The 16,979-nt window shown below is 43.2% G+C and overlaps 1 protein-coding gene across 4 annotated transcripts in view; it reads right to left on the minus strand.

The window, feature by feature from the left end:
* The window catches only part of LOC137200873 (RNA binding protein fox-1 homolog 3-like), a 505,114-nt gene that overhangs the window by 389,664 nt on the left and 98,471 nt on the right, over positions 1 to 16,979 (minus strand). For all 4 annotated transcript variants that reach the window (XM_067615568.1, XM_067615564.1, XM_067615569.1 and 1 more), the window contains exon 3: positions 4,070 to 4,246. The gene's annotated coding sequence lies outside the window, so the exon portion shown is untranslated. The remainder of the gene's footprint in view (positions 1 to 4,069; positions 4,247 to 16,979) is intronic.

Consider the following 16,979-nt stretch of genomic DNA (forward strand, 5'->3'; position numbering starts at 1 on the left):
CATCCTGTACATTGCATTCAATACATTCAAGCTAACAGCACACACATGAGAAAAACACTCTGCACATGTTACCAAAAAAATAAAAATACTGCACTTCTCTGGCTGTTATTTGGTGTGCAAAAAGACAAAGACACTTGAGCATTAGATGGATAGTGAGTAGAGTCAAGTCACTGTGTGTGTTTGAAGTAAATGTGCCGGACACGTGTGCGTGTGTGTGTGTGTGTGTGTGTGTGTGTGTGTGTGTGTGAGAGACGAGGTGTGTGTGACAGCTTTAAGCCTGAGTGAGAGGTGAAAGGACTGCTGTACTCACAGTTGTGCTCTTGTTTCCCTGTGGTCTGTCGGCGTGTCAGAGTTTCATCCTCTAAGCGTCTCTCTCCCTGGGCTAGGCTTCCTCTTCCTCTTCTGACCAAAAGGTGTGAGGAGGAGGAGGAGGATGAGGAGGAGGAGGAGGAGGAGGAGGAGGAGAAGGAGGAGGGATGTACGGATACAACGCAAAGGAATGAAACCCAGAGTGAGAGAGAGAGAGAGAAAGAAGAGGAGGAGGAGGAGGAGGGAGTGTGAGTGAGAGAGAGAGAGAGAGAGAGAGAGAGAGCGTGTGTTGTGGAGGGAGAGCGAGCGGTGGCCTGCGATTGGCCTGTCAATCCGGGAGAGGGAGCGTTGGTCTCGGCGGTGTCAGGGCGGTCGGCTGCCTGCACCCCAGTCGGTCTGCAGGCGTCTCTGAATTAAACGCCTCAAGAGTCGGTCGCGCGGATTCCTACGGCGCACACACGCGCTCGCCGGCTGGCTCACGACTCACACACTCTGCATCCACATCACAGAGAGAGAGAGAGAGAGAGAGAGAGAGAGAGAGAGAGAGAGCGAAACAGAGAGAGAAAGAGAGAGAGATTGAGGAAGGAGGAGGGAGGGATGATAGAGTGAGGCAGACAGATTCAGAGGGCCGATGACAGCTTCAAGCTGAAGCTTCTCCTTGGCTCCTCATCAATGACAGGTACTGAGGAACAAGAGACAGAGGGAAGCTCCCCCTCCTATTCACACGCCTCTACACACACACACACATACACACAAACCACTCCTCCACATCTCACTACCAGCAACCCCCCCCCTCATCCACACACACACACACACACACACCCTTCCCCTCCCCATCTCAATTACCATAGCCATGGCAGATGTATTGGGCTTGTCAGCTCTCAAGCAAAGGCTGTGGAGAAGATGTGGGCTAACTTATCTCATCTAATTTAACCAAGCTATAATCAGACAACACTGTGGAGCTCATTTATGGTCAGACTGAGGATGGAGAGTTTTTGGAGGTGGGGGCACGGAGAGACACACAGACAAACTGCAATTAACTCGTCCCAGGTCAGAGAGCAGCAGGGAAACAAAAAGACAAGGAAATGACTGTTATATTCATGTAGAAAATTGAAGAAAAACATATAATTAGAAAAAGAAAATCAAGATTATCAACAAGCGACGGGGTGTGACCCAGTTACACTGATTTTCTTTAACTGAGATTCATAATGCAGTCAATAAAATGCAACTAATTCCAGTTGGCCAACACCCTAAACGTCCCCAAAACCAGATTCAGTCAGAACAAGAAGCACTGTCAAGGATATTAGGCCTGACGTTTCTGCAGGCAACGCCCAGTTTGCAGCCGAATGTCAGGCTCCGATATTTTTTCCCTCATTAACCGTCGTGCCCGGTCAACAGCGGACTGACTCCAATCAGCTCCACACAAAGTCCCAGGAATCCTATCTCCGTCCTCTTCACTCCACCAAATTCAATTAAAAAGAGAAATTGGCAATTAGATCACTGTTATGATCCTGTAACAATGATCTAATCTGTAATTCATTGGCTGGTGTTCCCCTGGGGTGGGGGGGTGGGGGGGGTTGCTTGATGGAGTGGCTCGGAGACTCCTTGGCATTCACCTCGGCTCGGGCGGCGCACAAGGGAGTGGGCGGAGCTGCCGCGGGGGCCCCGGTGCTACCGGAGGCCTCTGTAGTGTCACCACTTGGGGCCTCGGTCGGCCCCCCCGGCAAGAACGCAACCCGTGACACACGCTCATTTGTTTTGTTTTCATATGCATGAGAGCTCATTTTGCAGGTTGCATGTGTAATGTATGTGCGAGCACGCACGGGGGACACACATGGCTGCAAAACGCAGAATGTACACAAACACCACCTCCTCTCACGGGAGGAACATTTTTACTCCTTAATTGAATTAAGTCAATTCCATTTGTTTAATGAACGGGTGGATGGGGGTGCTTTGCCCTTTCAGGGGCTTCAGGCTAACAATCACATTGAGACATGGGGGTGGAGGTGCATAGAGGAGGGTGGGGTCACAATCTCTAAACTGTAACTAGTGTCTTGTCACCACCCTTGTGCCTGGAGTCCTGCTATTGGAGCAGCGCTACAGCTGCACCGCATGTGAACCGTCTGCAGCACTTAGCATCACCGCACTGACCTGAAGCAGCGGCCATGTTTGTGCATTTGTTATTTAAAAGGCTTGTTACCTGGCAACATTTAATACTTTAAAGGCTTTTTTTTTTATCTTATTATCCACCTCGTGGAGCTTATATTTAGTCCAGGGATAAATGCAGTGTCCTTTATAGCAAACACACATACCTACACAGAGCCGGTAGCAACAGGAAAGCAAACTGACTATCATATATAGGTGTGTGTGGGCTTGCGACACACACACACACACACACACACACACAGAGGTATACAGACACAGGAACAGTGTGATTGCTCTGCTTCGCTCGTTTAGCACTTCTAAGGCAGAGATCCCCAGAGGCCACCCATCACATCCAGTTACTGTGGCACACAGACATGACCGGGCCCCACCTGGCTGCTCTCACCTCAATCTGTAGGAGGCAGGAGGCACTAGCACCATGTCATTCTCTTTCTAACTCACTCACACACACACACACACACACACACACACACACCACTCACCCAAAGATCAGAGATGTGGTCACACACACACACACACACATTGATATCTCTTATCAAAGATCAAAAGGACTTTCCGCTGCACAGACTTGTACAAACTTGCTGTCACGCATATAAACTTGTTACGAATCGCCTCCTCGTCTTAAATCACAAAAGTACACTGCTAGAATGTGTCTGGTAACCAACTGTATCAGAATCACTCCGACTTTTCACGGGAGGTGTGAAAAAGCTCCAGCCAGCAGTTCGGCAGGAGTAGACTATTATATTTTCATCACGGCACCCATTTTAACAAATACTTTTGCAATTAACATAAAACGAGTAAAATGTGTCAGTGAGAATAACAGATGGAATAAATGGAAAATGTCTAAATTAACAGATTTTTCTTTTTTTTTTTAAAAAAAAAAAAAAAAAAAAAGAGGACTAATGAGACAGAGCTGCTTTGACTGTTGAGTCATGCTGATGGCATCAGGTGCTGAGTTAAAGATGTAATGGCTTGCTCGGGGGTGCTACTCCAACAGATACAGAAACAAAGACGGGAGCCAGATAGCTTGAGTGGGAGTGTGTTGAGCGGGGTGAAAGCGAGGGGTAGGTGGGGAACAAGAGGGTAAAAGAGGTGGAGGAGGTCTGGCCAATGATTAGTGAGCTCCCGTGCTGGTTGAGCTTGACTTGTCACAGGTTGACATGGGATGCAATTACAGAGGGGAAGTTTCCAGCTCCTCAGGCATGTGCCAGCCATGCTGTCAATGCCAGCTGATGTGTGGGCTCTTGGCACTGCCAAAGGTGTCACAGGTGCTTATGTGTGCTCAAAACTGCTACGCTCCCATGAAAATTGGCCTTAGTTTTCCCAGACGCATTGATGATGACAGTGTGCGCGCATGTGCCTGTGCGCACATGCTCTGTTACCTTTGTTTGAGTATTAGTTAAACCTTACTCTACTCCCAGCCTTCCCCTCCGTCTCGCTCTTTCTTATTTTCTCTGAAGCTATGAGGTAAAGCCACAACACTTGTGATTCTGCTGGCTTCTCATGCTGTTCCCACATCTTCTCTTTTTCCCGTATCAGCCTGCATATGACTCCGCCAGCAGTGCGAGTAAACTCTATAAGACCCAAGGCAAATTACCTCAGCGGGACTCTACACTTCTGTTCCCCCTTGCTTCTTCCTCTTCCTTGTCGTCGTCTCTTTTCCCCCTTCTCTGCATGTCACAAACCAAAGTGTGTACCTCAGCACAGGCTGCACGTCGTGGGAGTGCAGCTTAATACAAATTCAATGTCCTCCACCGGCAGATTCGTGTCTATCCTACAGTGTGAAAAAAAAAAAAACGAGTCAATTTCTTCACTTTGTGGTAAAAAAGAGAACATGGTCTTTTACCAAAGGACACAGATGGTCACCTGGACTTTTGTCCAACCTTTCTTTTTGTATCATGACCCCTTTTTCAGAAAATTGATTTGTACAAAGACTTCCATACTACCATCTAGTGGCTTTCAAGCCACTAGATGGTAAGCTAGTGGGCCATCAGGTGTGATTTCAGACAATTTTTTTTTTTTTTTACTGGGGATAGGGGTGTAATTGGATCCTCTAGCAGCTCACAGTTTCTCTAAACTAGCCTTGGGCAACACAATACTTAGATGCACCCCGACTTCTCTGCCATCATTTCCAGAAAGATCCAAGTTCAAAATATGCTGCCACTAATCCCAAGAAAAGGGACAGAAGGATAACTCTGGGTCTGACGCCTGACCAATGCACATCTGTGCACAATCACTACAAAGATAATTGTATAACATGTTTAGAGGAGCGTAATTAGAAGGCCAACTCTGGTTAAGTGAAGCCAGCCTGTTAGCAGGCCTATAGGAGTCACTGGGGTCTGCTGCTGTGCCCTGTTAGCGTTGTTAGCAATAACTGTAGTCAGCCGGCAGGACGTGTCCCCGTGTCCTCTACCTGAGGCCCCGCTGTGATCACACAGCAGGCGAACATATGATGCTTCCTTGCCCCTCACAGTTCATAGCCCAACACCCCAACCAAGAGGGCCTGATTAAATCGGAGGAACATGGGCTAATTAAACAGGGTCTGATCAGGAAGGAGTAAATTATTTAACACTGCCCACACATACTGATGTCTCTCCTTCAGATCCTGAACCTTTTTGTCTCCTCCCTTTCATTCTCTCTCTCTTTGTCTGCCTCGTCTTTTCTGCTGTTTTTACGACATTTGCACCACTGCTCTTTCATCTCAGAAATGGTGCCATTCAGTTGCCACAGCACAGTCGTGAAGCAGTCACAGAAACAAATGCTGGGCCAGGACCGGCGGATGATAACATTGTGTGTTGATTAAAGACATGGGGGGAGTCTCTTTCCGACATCCTTTTGAATCAACATAGAAAGGGTGACAGAAATATCTCCCTGCGGACAAATTTAACAATGGGACAAGTGAAGATGTTAACGTTTTTCTCCTTCTGCTTTCACACTGATATTTCTTATGAATACCTCACTATAACCTATGCATTTTGAAATAAATAACCCTTCCTGTTTTATTATACCCTTTAGAAACCTGTAGACTGTTAAGAGTACTTTTTGCTGATGTTGTGATTCAAGCAGTACGACCGAAAGTTCACAGAGAAACTCATGTATTCATTCACTCAGCAGGGGAAGGCATTTTCCATTTCTTTTTCTTCAATGTTGTGGTCTTTTTCTGACGCGGTGCTCTCTCTGGGCCAATTTCAGACTTTCTGATCACCCACTGCACCATGCACATCTTTCAACTGCTACAGGGCGCTAACTACAAAACCTAAAGCCCACAGAAAATCACTGACCCGTGACAGTGAGGACTGGAGAAAAAATGTGGTCCATTGCCTTGTAAACATTGCGTTTTGCATTTACAATCTGTTGTCATGAAACAATTAACCTTGAGAAAAGCTGCAAACTACCTCCGCGAGGGAACATTCAAATGGAGCACTCCATATTTCCCATCATTACAAAGCCTCTACCGGACAAACTGAATGAATCAATGAGTTTACACGACACCAGACCAAGTGTAACTTTAAAAAGGAAATCAGGAATGATTGTTTAAAATTATGTTAACTTTGCAGAGAAAACTACGAATGTACGTTTGTGTTTTTTGTGTTTTTTTAAAAAGCACTGCATAAAACAACGGGCTACGTAGGTGCGGGTGTGTTGCTTAAAGGGGAACTCCATCAATTTTACACATTAAAGTCTGTTTAAAGGTCTTGAGGAGTAGGCTTACTTCTTCATACTGCATGTGAAAAAGTTGTATAAAACCTTTTATGGCTCCAGAGGGAGCTCTGTGAAATCTGATAATCTGATAAATTGCCTCCAGTGTTTGAGTCAGTGTCTGTTGGGGCTGAAGAACTACAAGTTCTTTGTAGCCCGCTCCTCATCTCTGCTCGAGGTTAATGGCTCAAGGCTACATTAGCCGCTACTAGCATAACATACCTGAATCTTGCAGCACTGCGGTTAAAGTAGGCAAAGATTTTTGACGAGGAAGATGAACACATGGAATAAAAACAGACAATATCTCTGGGTCTGCTGTATTAATTTTGATATTTTTTAAAAACTGCCCATTGCGAGTCAGAACATTTTATAGGAGTGCAATACAAATTGGGTTGAGAACCCGTTTAAAGTACCAATGAGATGAGGAAATACAATGCAGGAAGACTAGACTGAGAAGTAAATCAATGAGTTTGAAGGCTTATCAGATGCCAAAACACTGGATTCTACAGCTCGTAATTGAAAGTTATCACAGTCACAATCGATTTATCCTTCTTTGCAATGATTACAAAGTAAACAGTAGAGTTACTCTCTTCACCTTATATGCCAATATACAGTAGTATACCCAGAATGCCCAATTTGAAGAACCCACATAGTGCATTGCCGGATGGTGATTGTATTTATTTATTTATTCTCCAAATGACCTGCATGTTTTTGCTGGAGTCCTTTGCATGTGCATCCCCACTGCATCAATGTAGTGGCCTCATAGAATAAGGGGGCTTATGTTTGTCTGAACAAGGCCATACTTGTGTACTGTTTGTGGAAAAACCATGTACCCAGTAAATGAGGATTGGGAGGAAATTGCGATGGAAAAGTTTCTTCAAAAGATGGCTTTTGTAAGTAAACAACATTGTGTAGTGGTGGGGCAGAGATACAATGGTCAATGTTCCCCAAAAAGATATAGGTACTCCTGTAGTTCTGTAAGATTCAAAGAAGAGCTTTATGCCACCGACTGCCATCACCATTGGCTGAATTCCACTGGGACTTGGGGCCTTGCCTAGTTTGCATGTTTTCAGTTGACAGCATACATCCTCCTGCGTGAAGGGTGCAGAGGTTCTTTGTCCCCGCAGTTCTTTGTACTTGTCTGAGCAGTTGAGGGCGCTGAAATATGCACATAAAGTTTACGGGTTTTGGGAAAAGTAGCAGGGTCAGTTATGGTAGGAAAGGTTGCGCTTTGGGTCACTGATGTTTTAAAGATAATACTGTATTTGTCGACCAGTATTAAACTATTTAAGATAGAGCAAAGAAAACTTCAGGTTTATTCCCAGAAGAGCTGTTGACTTTTTCCAGGTTTCAGGAAGCATGTCAAGGGTTAACATTAGACATTGGATTAAAGTAGTCCTGAAAATGATGAAAACTCAATAACACTGGTATTTTCTTTTAATTATCTTGATGTTCATCATGGTCGAAACCGGGTCCCCAGACTGTGATATTTGAAAATTAGAACTAGAGTAACGTTGTCATGGAAACACAAGTCAGCAATACATGTGGAGCCTTGACATATCACCAAGTAAAGAGGTCCAGGTACATGAAAAGCATCTTTTAACAGCCTCTGCAACTGAACATTACTTTAATTATTAATGACATTCCTAGCGGCCAAATGAATAACACAGTTTGCGGTAAAATATCATGACACAAAACTAATAAAGGGAGCGACTTTTAGAGTTCTATTAATGAAGGTATGCATTTGCTGTCTAATGTGCTTTTGCTCTCTGTGCTTAATGCACTGAGACTGTACGGACTATGTTGTGTCTGTGCATAATCTAGGGCATATCCATTATGAAAACAACACTTTACTCCAGGGGCTAAATGATGTTGACCTTTGCAAAATCGAATACTAGCAAACCATGTCTCATTGTTCAAAGATAATAGCTGGGCAACATCCCTTGTAAGGCAGATGATGTTGCTGGCATGCTGAGTGCCAGCCTCGCTATTGGGTGGGTGTTGGACTGGTGATGACTCATTCTTCATCTGCCTTAGAGAGACCTGGGTGACAGGTTTCTGTTTTAGCTGCTGCAACAAAGTGTTTCCTGTCATTGGTGAATTTTACCTCACTTAGATAAATGATTGAGGAAAATCTCCTTTTGTCTTTGCAATACCAACCTTAGATTTACTCAGTGTGGCACGTAAAACACGAGGAGGAAGAGAGAGAGTGGGGGAGGTATGAGCATGAGAGTGAAAAAAGAGGGGGGAGACAGTGGGCCAGCCACCCTAAAGAAGTCTCGTTCATTCCCCAGGGAAATTGCATCACATATTGATCCATGTTAGCTGCATCTAATGGACACAGAGGGTGGAATTGCTGGTGGCAATTGGGAAATAACTATGAGAGTAACAAGGAGTCATTAAGGCATAAAACCCAGGTTAGTCACATGAGGACCTTTTACCTGCCTTCACACAGTCCTCTCGGTCCAGGCTGCCTGAACAGCCACATATATACCGAGGAGTCAGATTGCCAAAGCAGCGGGTTCACAGGCTCAGACGAGCATTTGTCTCCATTACAGCCCTTACGCTGGCAAATAAACAGGGGAGACAGACAATCATTCTACATTACATCCATGACTATAGCACTTTACATTTTCTATCAAGCACTCACAATCACACATGACCCAGACCGCCCACTCTACCAGCACTTTACCCTCCTTTCCTTCTGGCTGCAGGTATAGACTACCCATGTACAGAAAGGCCTGTTTTAGCTTTGTTCTTACAGACATACGAGCCTTAAATAAGTAACCTCCCTTTCCCATGTGTTTGTCCGCTGTGCGACCCTGTAATTAAGTGTAAATCCTGTGTTTTGTATAACTCTGTATAACTTTGTATGTCTTAACTTGTTTGTGTTATGTATGCACCTACTGCGGAAAAGAATTTCCTCCTTGAGGACAAATAAACTATCTATCTATCAACATAACAGACTCCCTGAGCCATCTCACAATCCTCTCATTCATTTTTTACTACCCCGCACACATTCGGCTGCTGCTCATGTGCACAGATGGAGCTTTTACCAGGCAGGGATTTCCACTACTGCTGTAACATTTATGGCCCTTTCTCCAAAGGCAAAAACAGCAAGATCCAAAACAAGGTCTGGCTCCTAACCCAAATCTGTCATGCCATCAGTGTTATCGTACTACTTCAAAACAAAAAAAAAAACTAATTGCAAAACACCAGTACAACTCTGCTCCTACTCTTTTCTCCTTCAAGCTCAATGTCTGATCTGTCCACAGAAAAGGGCAACAGCTACATTTCAACCCACTGTGGCTTAGTTTTCCTCGACAACAAATGTATTCAAAAGGGTTTTTTTTCAACACTATGCTAAAGCAGTAAAAGCAGCCTGTAGAGAGGGAATCTGTAATTATCATTAAAGTAGAGGGAAGTGGTACGACTTAATGACGATTTTAGTTTCTGGGTCTCACAGTTTGATGTAATGTTAAATGTTAGGGCTGCACAAAAGGAAGAATGATCCTTTTTGGCCTGTATTCTGTTTTTTGTTGGGTTTTTTTTACATCTAAACAGGCAAAACTAATATATTCTCTCAACATAATCGCATTCCTTTTAGCCGTAAATGCACAACAAAAGGATTCACCTCCCTGTACAATTTCAATTAGATATTTAATCAATTCTTATGGCTCTTTTCAGCTAATAACAACTCTTAACCATCTGTATTGCAATGCAAATACTTCTCCATTATTCTTGTAGATGTGTGGACAATTTCACACATATAAGGCATTTACCTACAAGTAAATTATTGATCACCTTTCCAACCCTAAAAAAAAAAAAAAGAACCGGCTCTGTGCATTTAAATAAGGCGCTGCACTTAGCCGAGGTGTTTCACCTCGACCGGTGGTGATTTTGATTCGGTGCCATTTGGATATTAAGTGCAGTGGATATTGAGTGCTATTACAGCCGGGGGACAGGCAGCACATCAATCTCTGTCAAAGAAGTGGAAATCTGTCTCCAGACAGGAGCAGCCAGGAAGGAGCTGCAGTAGCCAACACCAGCTACATCAAAACTGGAGTCCCAGGAGTGATGGAGAAACTGGTTCTGTATAATGAACTGTATACAAGCTTGGATATAGCATCTCATCTTGGCCTTGTATAATGAACTGTATAATGAACTGAACAAGCTAAGATATAGTATCTCATTTTAGCACTTGGGCACTCACAACATGTCTGTTATGATAGCAAGGTTTTATGCAGATTCAGCTCGTTTGATTACATATCAAGTGTCACTTCGATATTTCTCAGGATAGGTGTCACGTCCAGCATATTTCGACAACCGTCTTTTCAAGTTTTGCACTCTGCTTGCCGCCACTGTTGGTGTGAAAGAAAATTGAATAGTAGGTTATCATTTTATATATATTACAAATGACTAAAGAGTCAATGTTTGTTATCAACTGAATGTGATGTAATGTCATTGTCATTTTGGGGAAACATGTTGGTGAAGAAATCCTACTCCTAGACTAGTTGAACTCTTGAACCTGTTTCTATCTGAGGATTGCTTGCTGACCTTTAGGGTTAGCTAGAGATATCTTTGCCTACAGGTAAGCCTACTGTTTTAGAGACCATACTTGTTTGTAAGAAGGTGTAACGGTTTGTGGAAGTGTCCATTTAGGGACCAGACTGTTTTTAGCTTTGCTTCTGAAGAGGTATAAAGCTGTCTAGTTTGGGTTCACAATCTTTAGAGAAAGGGCCAGCTGAGATATAAGAGAAACACAAGATGATTGTATTTTTGTTTGTGTTTGGACATTTGTATAATTGTTACTGATGATGTGATGGACTGTACAGTGTCTACAACTGCTTCAACAAGTAACAATGTTTAATGCTTTCTTTACATCTCCATGTGCCTCTTTCTCATGAATATTTCCACAACATTGGTCAACAGAGCTACAGCATGGCGGCGAATGCTGTTTTTGTGCATATTTGTCGAAGATCTGCCATGCTATTACTCTCTTCTCGCAGTGCTACTTTTGGCTTCAAGCTGCCTCTCATGGGATCACCCCCCTAAAAAGTTACCTGATGAGCCACCGTCCTCACAGGAAACAGGAAGAGAGGAGAAGGGGGAGAGAAGGGGGGTAGAAACAGAGACAGAGAGAAAGAGAAAGCTCTCATTATTTCTTCCTAATTGCCCACGAGTGACCCTCCTGATTCCCCCCTCTGCAACCAGGTGCGGTGCCTCATTACAGGCAGCCTCCTCAGTTCTCCCTGGAGAAACCCATGAAAAGGCCATGAAAGGCCTCGTCTGACAGGGGCCAGCCAGACTGGACCAATTAACAGGGTTTTTCTGTGCTCTGACTCGCCACACTGCAGTTTGCAACTCATCTTATGGTGTGAGACTTGCAGACGTCCTAGGTCAGGTTGGGATGGTTTGTTCGGAGGGTAGAAGGGCTAAGGGGAAGGGCAGTGCCATCTAGCCCTTGCCTCTGTAACATTTACATGTTTCTCACGCCTTCTTTTCACTTTTTCTCTTACTATTTGGGAAAATATGTCTGACTGTGAAAAAAAAAGCTGTTTGTTGTTTTGATTAGCTTTGAGAAGGAACATTAACTGAGAATTAATTACACCTGAGAGCAGAGCCAATTTTAATTTTCTATCCAAGGCAAAAAAAAGAAAATTATTTAATTTTGGATCACGACTCAAGCTGCGACAGGCCATTGAAAGTTTAAAATATAGATGTTTTCTGGTGCCCTGGCATCATTGCTCCATGAAGGCTAAATGTAATTGTCTCTCAGCCTCCCAGTGCCAGGTGACTTAGTGTGTGTCTGAATAAATGACCCAGTCAAGGTGAGCTCCCCGTGTCAAGCCAGGAGCATCAAAGACAAACCACGCAATCTTGCCAGAGGGCCCGTTTTCCTTTCACCTGGAGAACTCCATTTTCACTCTCCAAGGCTTGATGCATTCAAGCCCATCCTGATCTTTGTAATGACTGGTCAAAAAGAAGAAGAAGAAAAAAAAAAAAAACATCATTCAGACAGCCTCCTGTCTATTAGTGACATGAAAGACAAGACTTTCAAAGAGCGTTCTCCTTCCTCTTCAGGTCTGAAAGACACAGACATTCTCTTCAAGGTCACATCAGTTTCCGCTGGAGCGATTCAAAGCAAAAATCACCTGAACGTAAACAGCACTGACTGATAGAGTGGAGGACAATGATGGGGCCAAGCGACAATGATACCACTCAGCAAAAGAGTCTATGACAGTTGCAGCGACACTGTGTTTTGGGCCAGAGGAAGAGGGGAATGAGGCAAAGAGGAAGGGTTGTGAAGGGCGGGGCTCGTTGGAAGAGGGGGTACTGATTGGCTTGCCGTCTCATGGGGTGCGTGTTTGCCTGCAGGGAAAGGTCACGGGAGGGAACAGGAGTAACGAGGTGTGAAGGGAAGGCACTATCCTCGACTCCCGGGCCCTAGGAGACAGTCCCGGCAAGGTGTTAATGCAGATGCTGCAGCCTCCCAGGTTCTGTTTATTACACCTTTTCGAGGGAAGCCAGCCTGGAGTTTCACCATCAGTCAATACAGCTGAAAAAATGCTAATCAGAAGCACAAACTGGCAGTGAATCTGACTCCAAGGCCCACAAGAAGGGATAAACAGGGAAATGTGGAGAAGCGTGACTGTATTCTTTTTTTGTTTGTTTGTTGCAGTGTGTACACCTCCTGTTGTAAACATCTTTTTTCCTCAGAAAGAAGGGGTTAAACTGCTGGAAAGGATGTAAGCTTGATGTGTTACTTTTTGTTCTTGTTCTCAGTAACTGGCCATGTCACAAATCCAGTTCATTTTTCTCTGAGCATGTCCGCTCCTCTGTCAGGGACTAACCTTCAACCCTGTATTTTAAGCTGTGAGAGGCTGCACAGCTCGTATCTTTACGGATGTGTCATGAGACACTTTAAAGCATGAACATTATTCTTGTCAAATTTATTATAATACTTCAGTATAATTTGTAAAAACAAATGAGAAAATGATGTAAGGCAAGGCAAGGCGAGTTTATTTCAACAAGGAAATTCAAAGTGCTTTACATAAAGCATAAAAGGCATCAAGACAGAATATAAATGCAACACAAGGTGATGTAAAAAGACATTTAAATACAATTAAAAAGTGTTATATTCGGAAATAAAAAGAAGCTAGAATAGAATAAGACAGATGTACATGATTGGTGTTTTTAATAGTTACTACACTTCCCATGAAACTTGATTCCAAGGATGTTGCCTTGCTGTACTCTGTGTGATTTGCTTTCTCTTTGGCCTTACGGCAGGGGATAAAAACTGTCTGTTGCTCAACATGGTGGCTTCAAAACAATGGCTTCCGCATCACAATCCATGGCCCCAATCATGTCGCAACTGTATCAGTAACTAGTTACCGAGCCCTTAGTTAGTTTGACAAGCTTTCGATGCCGCCATCAAGATGATATAAGACTGTTGCTGTGTCTCAAATCGCATACTTCTGTACTTACATTTAACATTTTGAGTGCATGAGTGCGTTCACACTGAGAAGTATGGGAAATGCAGTGCACTGTGAGTACCCGGATGGTGCACTCAAAACGGTCAAAAAGTTGAGTGTGGAACTATGGACGCTTCTCGCCCTCAATGGTCGCCATCTTGGCTACGTAGCGGAAGAGGAGGAACCACTTTTCAAACTGGAAATGGCAGCCGGGTACGTTGTAACTACGGTGAACATCGCTGCATTATACAAATGTAAGTGAAGGCATTGTACAAAGTAAGTTTTTTAGCACTAGGCACCACTATACTGTTGTCGGATATAAGCCATCAGTATGTTTTTTGGGTTAATTTAGCAGTCTGTAATGATTTGATAGCGCGAATGCTAATGCTAGCTAATGTTAATTTGCGATCGTCATTTCCAGTAAGTGCACAACGGCTGTGTTTGATTTGAGACAACACTACCCTGTCAAACTTTGCGCACTACGCCAGTAAAATATAGTGTACACGGTGTACTACATGAAAGTGTACTAACAGAAGTATGTGATTTGAGACACAGCCTTTAATTTCAACTGTTATTTTCTACAAATAGGCTTCTTATATTGTCATTAATAAAATAGTTTTCAGTCATGTGATGTCATTTAAGTCAAGGTTTTATATCAACATTTTGATCAAACATTCAAATGGGATTAAAACCTTTAAATACCTCCACAAATAAATCTAAATGTGGAAAATGAACATTTTGGTTCATGTCAAAATAAGAAGCACAGAATAAGGAGCACCAAACCTGCAGGTTTGTTTGTCCGTCCAGGTAAGAAATGATGTGATATAAAGTGCATCATGGTTATTTATTGTCTGTGCAAGTAAGTACTGAACTAACTGAGAAATATGGATGTTATATGAAAAAGGGAATTTTTTTATTTGTAACTGGCAGCCTTATTTTAATGGTGTATGCCAGCGTTGCTATATTTGCAATACAAACATATGTCTGCATAAGATTAATTTGAACTTTGCACAGATGTCTGTTTTTTTTCTGTTTTGTTAACATTGTTGCTTTGACTGATGTTGAATTATAATTTTAAGACACTGTCTTGCTTTGTGTACACACAGTAATTAATAACGGATATATTTTGATTTTTTTGTGCATTGTGTTGATTCTGTTTTCGTCTTATGCTTCCAGTCACCTGCTGGTTGCCTAATGGGTATCATTATAACCACGTTTCATTCTCATTGAAAATCAAATCATTAGAAATTTTTAAAAAATAGCAATAAATTGTGTTCAATATTTATAGACCTACATGTTTGTAATGCAGTGATTTAAAAAACATGGTTAAAAACATGTAAAATTCACTGATTGGTGAACGTGTTAGTAATTCTTAATATAGCTCTGTCAGAAGTTGATCCATTAACCGAAGAACATTAGCGGTTTATGTCAAGGAAAAAGCGAACTTCAAAAAGACAAAGTCATTACAAAAATGACCTTAACACAACCCGATGTGTTGCAACCCTTGTTTTGTTTCCAGGATGGTCCCTGCAGCTGCAACAAAACTGCTGGCTTTCCATGAACTCAACCTGCTAGCGGACCACATGGGAGACCGACCCTCATTATGTATAAAATATCATTAATTAACTTTATTGAATGAGTCACAGTTTGGTTTCCACCACATGGTTCCCTCAGGGTCCCTCGCCCAAGACCCCACCTTGCACTGTTCTGGAGCTAGTGAGCCAGCAGCCTTCACATCAGCCCATTCTCTTAGCCGTGGCTGGCTCTAGGTGACTTTCTTCCCCTCTTGTCATTGCTTAGAAAGCTGCCAGTAATTTATAATGTTGTGACAGTCAAATAAACAGGGCTGCTGCTTGCTGGAGTGAAAAGTCCTGTATTAAAGGGAATCAAAACAGCTCCAAATGGTGCCTTGAATGGAAATAATCTTGGTGTAAGATCTGTTCTGGGCTGGCTAATTTAAATTTGTTCAGGGTGACAGCTTACTGGAAGAGGGACATAATGAAGTCCATTATCATCAGTGGTACAAATTCTAAAGAACGATAACTCTCATTATCAGCGCTTTCCTGTATACGAAGGAAATATGTTCATCCATTATGAAATGTGCTGAGAATGACAACATGGAGCAAACATAAGATGATGTAAGCTGTGACTCGCCTCTGGAGAGGGAAAAAAAAAAAAAATGAATTGGAGCTCACTGGAGACTGGACAAGCCTCTTTTTGTACAATGCCTTCACTTGCTTTATTTATGGATGAGGTGATGGTGATTTTCACCGCACACAAGAAGGCCATGTATTGGATTTTAACAGACTGTAATAAGTTGATAATTTTGATATCACAAAATGTTGTATGCAGCAGCGAGACAGTCTGTGCTTTTATTTACAGTGCCTTTTCTTGTGGTAATCTGACATCTGGTAGACCATGCCAGACCTTGAACAGTGTCTTCCCAGGCATTATCTCATAAAAACAGAGACTTGATAATGCTGTTCCATTAAATGAGTAGCGGAAATAACAATAAGTCATTTTGGCCAAAACTGACTGATAAACAGGGAAATGAGGGAAGTCTCCAGATCTGTAACCCACGATAACCACAGCTTTACTAAACTTAGGGAGCGAGGACTTCAAGCTGCTTTCTAAAATATATGCACTTCAATAAGAATGAAAATATGTTTGGTGCCAGAATAATCATCAAAAGTAAGTTTAGTGCCAGTAAAATGTGTGACTGAATGAAGTGGAGTGGAGGAAATGGGGAAAGCCAGGTGTTATGTGTTGATGACTTTTTTTTTTCCCAGTGGCGCTGCTCTGTTGCGACCCCGGGCTGCCACGCTGCTGTCTCATTAGTGTTTTGATTGTGCTGAATGTAATGCGTGTTTCAGCTTTTTTTATACTTGACAAGTTCAACTGATTGAGTACGTGATGATGGTCTTTTTGAAAGTGCTGTTTCTGAGTTTAATCATCTGGGAACTTATGACACAATGCCACTCGTTGGGAAAGCAACATGGTGCTTCTACGCTACACCCGAGACCAACTCCTCCTGCTCCCCAACCACCGAGAGAACCCCAAGCAAACAGGTACGACCGCAGAAGAGAGGAAAGCATGGAGGGGTGAGACAGCTACTGCATCGAAGAGCAAACAGACCCCCTCTACCTCCCATGATTCTGCCTGTTCCCTGAAGAGCAAAGTTGACTAATTACGAGTCAACACCAGAGTCTGACATGAGTATCGAGATTCGTGCCTGCTTGTGTTCACCGAAACCTGGCTACGGGGGAGATGTGCACGACTCGCTTGTTGCCCTGGAAGGCTTCTCTCTGGTGCGCTCCAACAGGAATGACAACT

This window comes from Thunnus thynnus, chromosome 17 (genome assembly GCF_963924715.1).
Source record: "Thunnus thynnus chromosome 17, fThuThy2.1, whole genome shotgun sequence".
Taxonomy (NCBI): domain Eukaryota; kingdom Metazoa; phylum Chordata; class Actinopteri; order Scombriformes; family Scombridae; genus Thunnus; species Thunnus thynnus.